Source organism: Rhagoletis zephyria, unplaced genomic scaffold (genome assembly GCF_001687245.7).
Source record: "Rhagoletis zephyria isolate East Lansing unplaced genomic scaffold, Rhagoletis_zephyria_1.1 Rzeph_scaffold_01296, whole genome shotgun sequence".
Lineage (NCBI taxonomy): Eukaryota > Metazoa > Arthropoda > Insecta > Diptera > Tephritidae > Rhagoletis > Rhagoletis zephyria.
The window spans coordinates 126,139-132,032 of record NW_016158380.1 but is presented as its reverse complement, the minus strand read 5'-3'; the positions used below and the strand labels follow the sequence as shown (position 1 = coordinate 132,032).

The window sequence follows — 5,894 nt, the reverse complement described above, 5'->3', positions numbered from 1 at the left end:
ATGTAACATGTAGGACCGAATCGAAAAAGTTACCAAATTGACAAATAAATTACCAAATTACCAAATTTGATAAGTAAAGAAAAAAATTACCAAAGCGGCAACGCTGCCAACAACGCTTTGAAAAGTACATCTTCGAAAACTACAACTCGTTCAAATTCTCTTCGCTCTCTTAGCCACGCTGGTGTCATCCCCGTTGTTTCTCTCTGTGCGCCTGAGCCTATCAGTGTGACTACATCAACAATAGCAACCACTAACACTACTGCTAACTCTGCTTGCGTCGGTATCGGAAACATTAATGTCGGCGTGACAACATTAACGGCCCGTCTCCACAGGCAAAAGTTTTTGCCTACCAACTGTCATTTTTATTGCCTGATAAAAATTTTGTCAGAGGCAATATTTGTGCGTGGGCATTTTTTATCTTGATAAAAGCATTTGAAAGATGGCGTCAAACAAATATGTTCGCTGCCTTGTAGCGCTTAAAAACTTAAAAAGACTACAAAAAATTGATGCAGAAAGTCGAAAAAGGAAAAAACCCCAATTCTGGGTGAATCCTTTCTTGGAGCAAAGAGGACTCCACGATTTGGAAGCACATCTCTTAAAGGACATCTTATGGGAAGAAGTGCAAGACTTTACCAACTTTTGTTAGATGTCCATTGTCCAGTTTGAGGAGATTCTCTCAAAGGTATAGTTTTTTAATTAACTCTTTATAAAGATTTACGAATGTGAATAAAATATATACATATGTACATATGTATACCCGGGTATAGTTAAATTATTTGTACAACGATTTTGGGTTGCTGTGCCAAAACACGTGACCCACATCAAAAAAATTGTACGTGCACCTGTAGACAAGAGTCTACGCATTATTAAAAAAAAATACTATATCTGTGCACTAATTTATAAATAAATTTGGTTTGAAATATGGTATTTCGTTGTACTATATCGTTGTACAAATAACTAAACATTTCCCGTATACACTCTTTAGGTGGAATCGAGAATAAAAAAACAAGATACCAATATGAGGTATGCTATTGCATCAAGAGTCCGCCTTGCTGTAACTTTGCGCTACTTAGCAACTGGGGACTCATTTCGGTCGCTGGAATTCCTCACCTACATATCGCGTAAAACGATAAGTAAATTTTTGCCGGAAGTATTGGAAGCGTTAATAGCTGCTCTTCAGGACGAATACTTGAAAGTAAGTTAGTAAATTTCATTTTATTTACATACGTGCAAATTATAAATAATTATCTCCTATAGACACCTACGACAGAAAATGAATGGTTAGATGTGGCTAATGACTTCGAGCAACTTTGGCAATTTCCGCACACTTTGGGTGCAATAGACGGAAAACATATCCGCATAAAAGCGCCGCCTAATTCTGGCTCAGATTTTTTTAATTATAAAGGCTTTTTCAGCATTGTTTTGCTTGCGGTTGTAGATGCTCATAGTCGATTCATTTACGTCAATATTGGAGCAAATGGAAGAGCATCTGATGTTATGGCATTTAAAAACAGCTCTTTACATGATAAGTTGACAAGAGGCCAATTAAGTATTCCCGCTGATACACCCTTAAAAGGACAGGTTTGCAAAACTCCATTTTATTTTATTGGCGACGATATTTTTGGTTTGAGCCGCCACTTAATGAAAGCTTACAACCGAAGTTCGAACCTGAATACTTCGCAAGAGGTATTTAATTACAGATTAAGTAGAGCTCGAATGTCGGTGGAGATGGCTTTTGGTAAGCTCGCTGCCCGTTTTCGCCTTTTTCACCGACCCATTGAGGTTTCAGTGGAAACATGTGATAGTGTTGTAAAAGTTTGTTGCATTTTACATAATTATTTATCACGAAAACTAAATCAGCCTCCAAATACACAATATGACAACTATCGTGAACCTCTTCCGCCTACCATGTCTTGTCTACCACTTCAAGAGCAGGATACATACAAAAACGCAAGCAAAATTAGAGACAATATATGTAAATATTGTATAACAGATGGAGATGTTCCATATCAATGGATCAAAATAAAAAAACAAGTTGCAAAATAAAAAAATAAAACAAGTTGCAAAATAAATAAATTTTTTATTAATTCATTTCAATTTTATCTTTAGCGACACTTCAATATATTCATTTAATTAAGATTTTAAAATTACATATACATATTACTATGTATGCACATAGACACATTAGGTTGGATATATATAGTACTACGTACTTTAATATATTTTATTGCTTATAGTTAATAAACTTTTAAAGGAAAGCTTCTCATACATAAACACTATTTGGAAGGTTTTTAAAATTAAAATTTTGTTTTTGGTTTTTTAATAAAAAAAATGGTTCACGCTTAAGGGCTCTTTCCAGCTCTCAAGAAAAACGAAAAGAAATGGAAAAGAAATTTCCTTATATCAAAATTTCTTAAATCAGTTTGCAGCTTTGAAGAAAAAAGCGCTCGTATATTAATTTCCCTAAGAGAATTTATAGCAAAAGCAAAGTGTTTTTTCAATAAACAGAAATAATTAAAAATATTTCTTGTGATTTTTCTTGAGAGCTGCATTCTAAGCGTTAACCAAAAACTTATAAATTAAACTTTCAATTGTATACACAGCTTAGAAAAATCAAAAAAATTTTAATCAAAATTTTGAACTTTTTAATATGAATTTTTAGAACATTTTTAGGCATGCAGTTTTATTTTAGTCAAGTTTAGGATAAAAGTATTTAAACTGAACGTACGTTTCAAGTTTAAAATATGTATACTTGTGATCAGTTAATTAAGCCACTTTATTATTTAGAATTTAATGGGCTATAAAACTGCATACTCAAAAAAAAAAAATATTTTAAAAAGTTCAGAGTTTAGATGCAACTGCAGGTTCATTATCGTTTTTGCACAAAGTTGGAAGTAGTTATAAATATGGTTTATAATATGTAATGAGCTAGGCTTTTATTAAAAAATAACAAACATCAAATAAACAAAAGATATAGCCAGAATTGATAAAAACGTTGCTGGCTTAATTAGCTAATCACAATTATATGTACATTAGACTGCATCACAAAAAATAACCGTAACTTTTTTTGGTGCTGCAGTATAATGTACATGTGTAATAATATTCACACTGCCCTTGAATTTGTGGTACGTTTTACGATCTTTAACTGACAATTCATACACTTGTCGATGGGCTTCGTAAGAACAGCGCAAGATGAAACGTCCAACAAGATGATCGCAAATTCCAATCAAATCGTAACAAACGTTATCAATGTGAGTTTTAATCTAATTCAAGGAAAATAAATTAGAATAGTAAAACTTGTTTGCCATGCATAGAAGGTAACTTCCCACTTACCTACGTATATAATGTAGCAAGTTAATTGGCTACCACTACACCAATGACAAATTTAAGCGCAAATGGGACCACACGCTCGACATGCACGCTGTTAGCAGCAATTAAATGCATTAAGCCCTCCAGTTTTATCACCAGCTCTGCCAAATCCTCCAGCTCGGTTATACCATACCGCTTTTCATCTTTTACAAGCCTCAATAGGATGTTGCAAGTGAGCGATCTAAATTTTTCGTTGAAAATCTAGGAAATATTTGAAAGAAAGATCACAAGTTAGTCATTCGATAATTTGCCGAAGGATCTTAATACTCACATCCGCCTTTATAGCACTAAATGAACATTTTGTTAAAAACTCAAGAAAGCATAATATATTTCTATACTCTATCAAGTCATCCAGATTGTTGGCTAGATTCTGCAGCATTAGCAGCAGATCTACAGTTCTTTTGTTACCAATTATCATTATACAGTCATCTCAGTTGTCTTTTAAGCGTTCAATAAGGTTCGATGCGTTTAACTCTGCATTCAATTGCTGCCACTAATGACTGAGCACAAATTATATCTCGTCCTGATCCAAGTGTAGCAGCTGCCGATGAATTAGTGCCACTTGCAGCAGACGTATTTGCTAAAATATGCTGTTATGTAATTGGAGTAAATAGCCAGTATGCGTTCAAAATGATTACACATGCGTTTAGGGGCAGGGCCACTAAGCACTGCAAGTGTTTATATGATGATCAATAAAAGCCGGCGCTGATCAATGCTAAGTTTGGTATCAGAAATATGCGTAGATTCTAAGTGGTTAGCGAAGGAAGTGAGAAATTGTGTCCTGACCTTCCCATTGTTGTTAAGGCGAAATATTTAAAGATTGGTACATGTTGGCCGAGGTCCAGAAAATCTGTGAAATGTGCTTTTATTTAAAATTACTTATGTCACAATTTCGAAAATTGAAGATATTTAAAGTAATATTTTGCAGCTATGTATGTACATAGGTATAAATGCATGCAGGTTCTTATCTATTAAAAAATAGATGCACTTCTTAAAAGAAACCTATTTATATTGTCACATCATTTTACATTACCTGGAATATATCCTGCTTCAATATCAGCGAGTTGAAACACAAAGCAGCACACAATGGGCCGTATGCATAAAAACTAAGCAAATGCTTTTTCTTAAAATTTCAGACCTTTTAAGAAAAATCAATTGCTTGTTTTTTATGCATACGGGCCAATATCTAACATTCCAACTTCTCGCAGGTGCGTTTGTTTGCATTGTTGAATGCAAGTTAAAAGTTGCTCACCCAAATATGTCATTGTCGGTGGTTGATTTTACAAATCCATTTTGGTATCTCAAATTACCAACGACTATGGCTAGTATTCAACATCATTGTTGTAGAAATAAGATCCTTTTGATTCAATTTAAACTGGTTTAAATATAGTTCTTGTTTTTTCTAGAAATTTAATAAAATAAAGTTCAGTAAAGTTGTCTGCATGTACATATGTATCTGAAAAAACGAATATATATTTACATATACACCAAATAAATAGAATTTATTAAGGTGTACTTAAACGTCTATAACTCACCGTATAATAGCACTCGCACTTGATTTAGGACATTCATTTAAAATTCAATGTCTGCTTCGCTCATCGCCAATTGCAAAATGTGTTCACTATCTATATGCATATATGTTTGCTGTTGAGACGCTGCCAAATGCCCGATAACCTTTCGAGTCACAATGTTGTGGATATCGGACATCGTCTGTGTTGCTTCGATTAGTGGCAATTGCTGAAGTTGCATTGCTATTGCTTTTGAAAATGATGTGAATACGTTATCCTCAATATTTGTCGTTGCCGATGAAATGATAGCATCTATGGCTTCATCAAACTTAGCATCATTATTGTTACTTCGCTTGTGACGTTGACGGCGCGAGGATAATGATGACTCTGATGAGGATGTTGATGGCGATGGTGATGATACTGGCGATGGTATAACCTCGATAATGTCCTCAGTAGGAGTTTGGTTTAAATCGTTCTCCTCGGCTTCTACGGCTATTTCAGCAATTGTCTGTCGTGAATATATAAAAATGAAGCAAATATTAAATTGGATATTTGTATCAGCAAAGGGGTACTGACAAGTCCAAACTTACACTATTCATATTGCATATTGTTTTTCGCAATACGACGACAGAGTCAAGGAAAGACATCTCTGAGAAATAACATAAATGCGGTTCATATACCGCATCCGCTGACACACCGGATTTTTTGCAACTATCAACTTTCTTTTTCTCCATCACATAGGCACTCCGCAAATTTTTGATTTTCTTTTTCACCTCCTCGACATCTCTTCCACACTGTTTGGAAATTTGCATCCACGCATTTTTTTTCAAGTCTATCCTTTTGTAAGAGGAGCTTTGGTAGTTCCACAAACATTCGAACTGCTTGTATAAATTTACAAGTCTTAAAACTTCGTCCATTCGCCAATCCATTATAGGTATATATGCCTTTTACTGCAAATTAGAGTAATTTTTAGTGTCTCACAGGTTTTTTTTAAAACGATGAAAATTATGTCGGAAC

The 5,894-nt window shown here is 34.2% G+C and overlaps 1 long non-coding RNA gene across 1 annotated transcript; it reads right to left on the bottom strand.

Moving 5' to 3' along the window:
* Positions 1 to 2,688: 2,688 nt before the first annotated feature.
* LOC108363524 (uncharacterized) lies at positions 2,689 to 4,820 on the bottom strand. Its single transcript, XR_001847631.1, has 4 exons — positions 4,403 to 4,820; positions 3,641 to 4,219; positions 3,334 to 3,570; positions 2,689 to 3,263 (listed from the first exon to the last, which is right to left on the bottom strand). It is a non-coding gene; the product is annotated as an uncharacterized LOC108363524 (long non-coding RNA).
* Between the last annotated feature and the right edge of the window lie 1,074 nt (positions 4,821 to 5,894).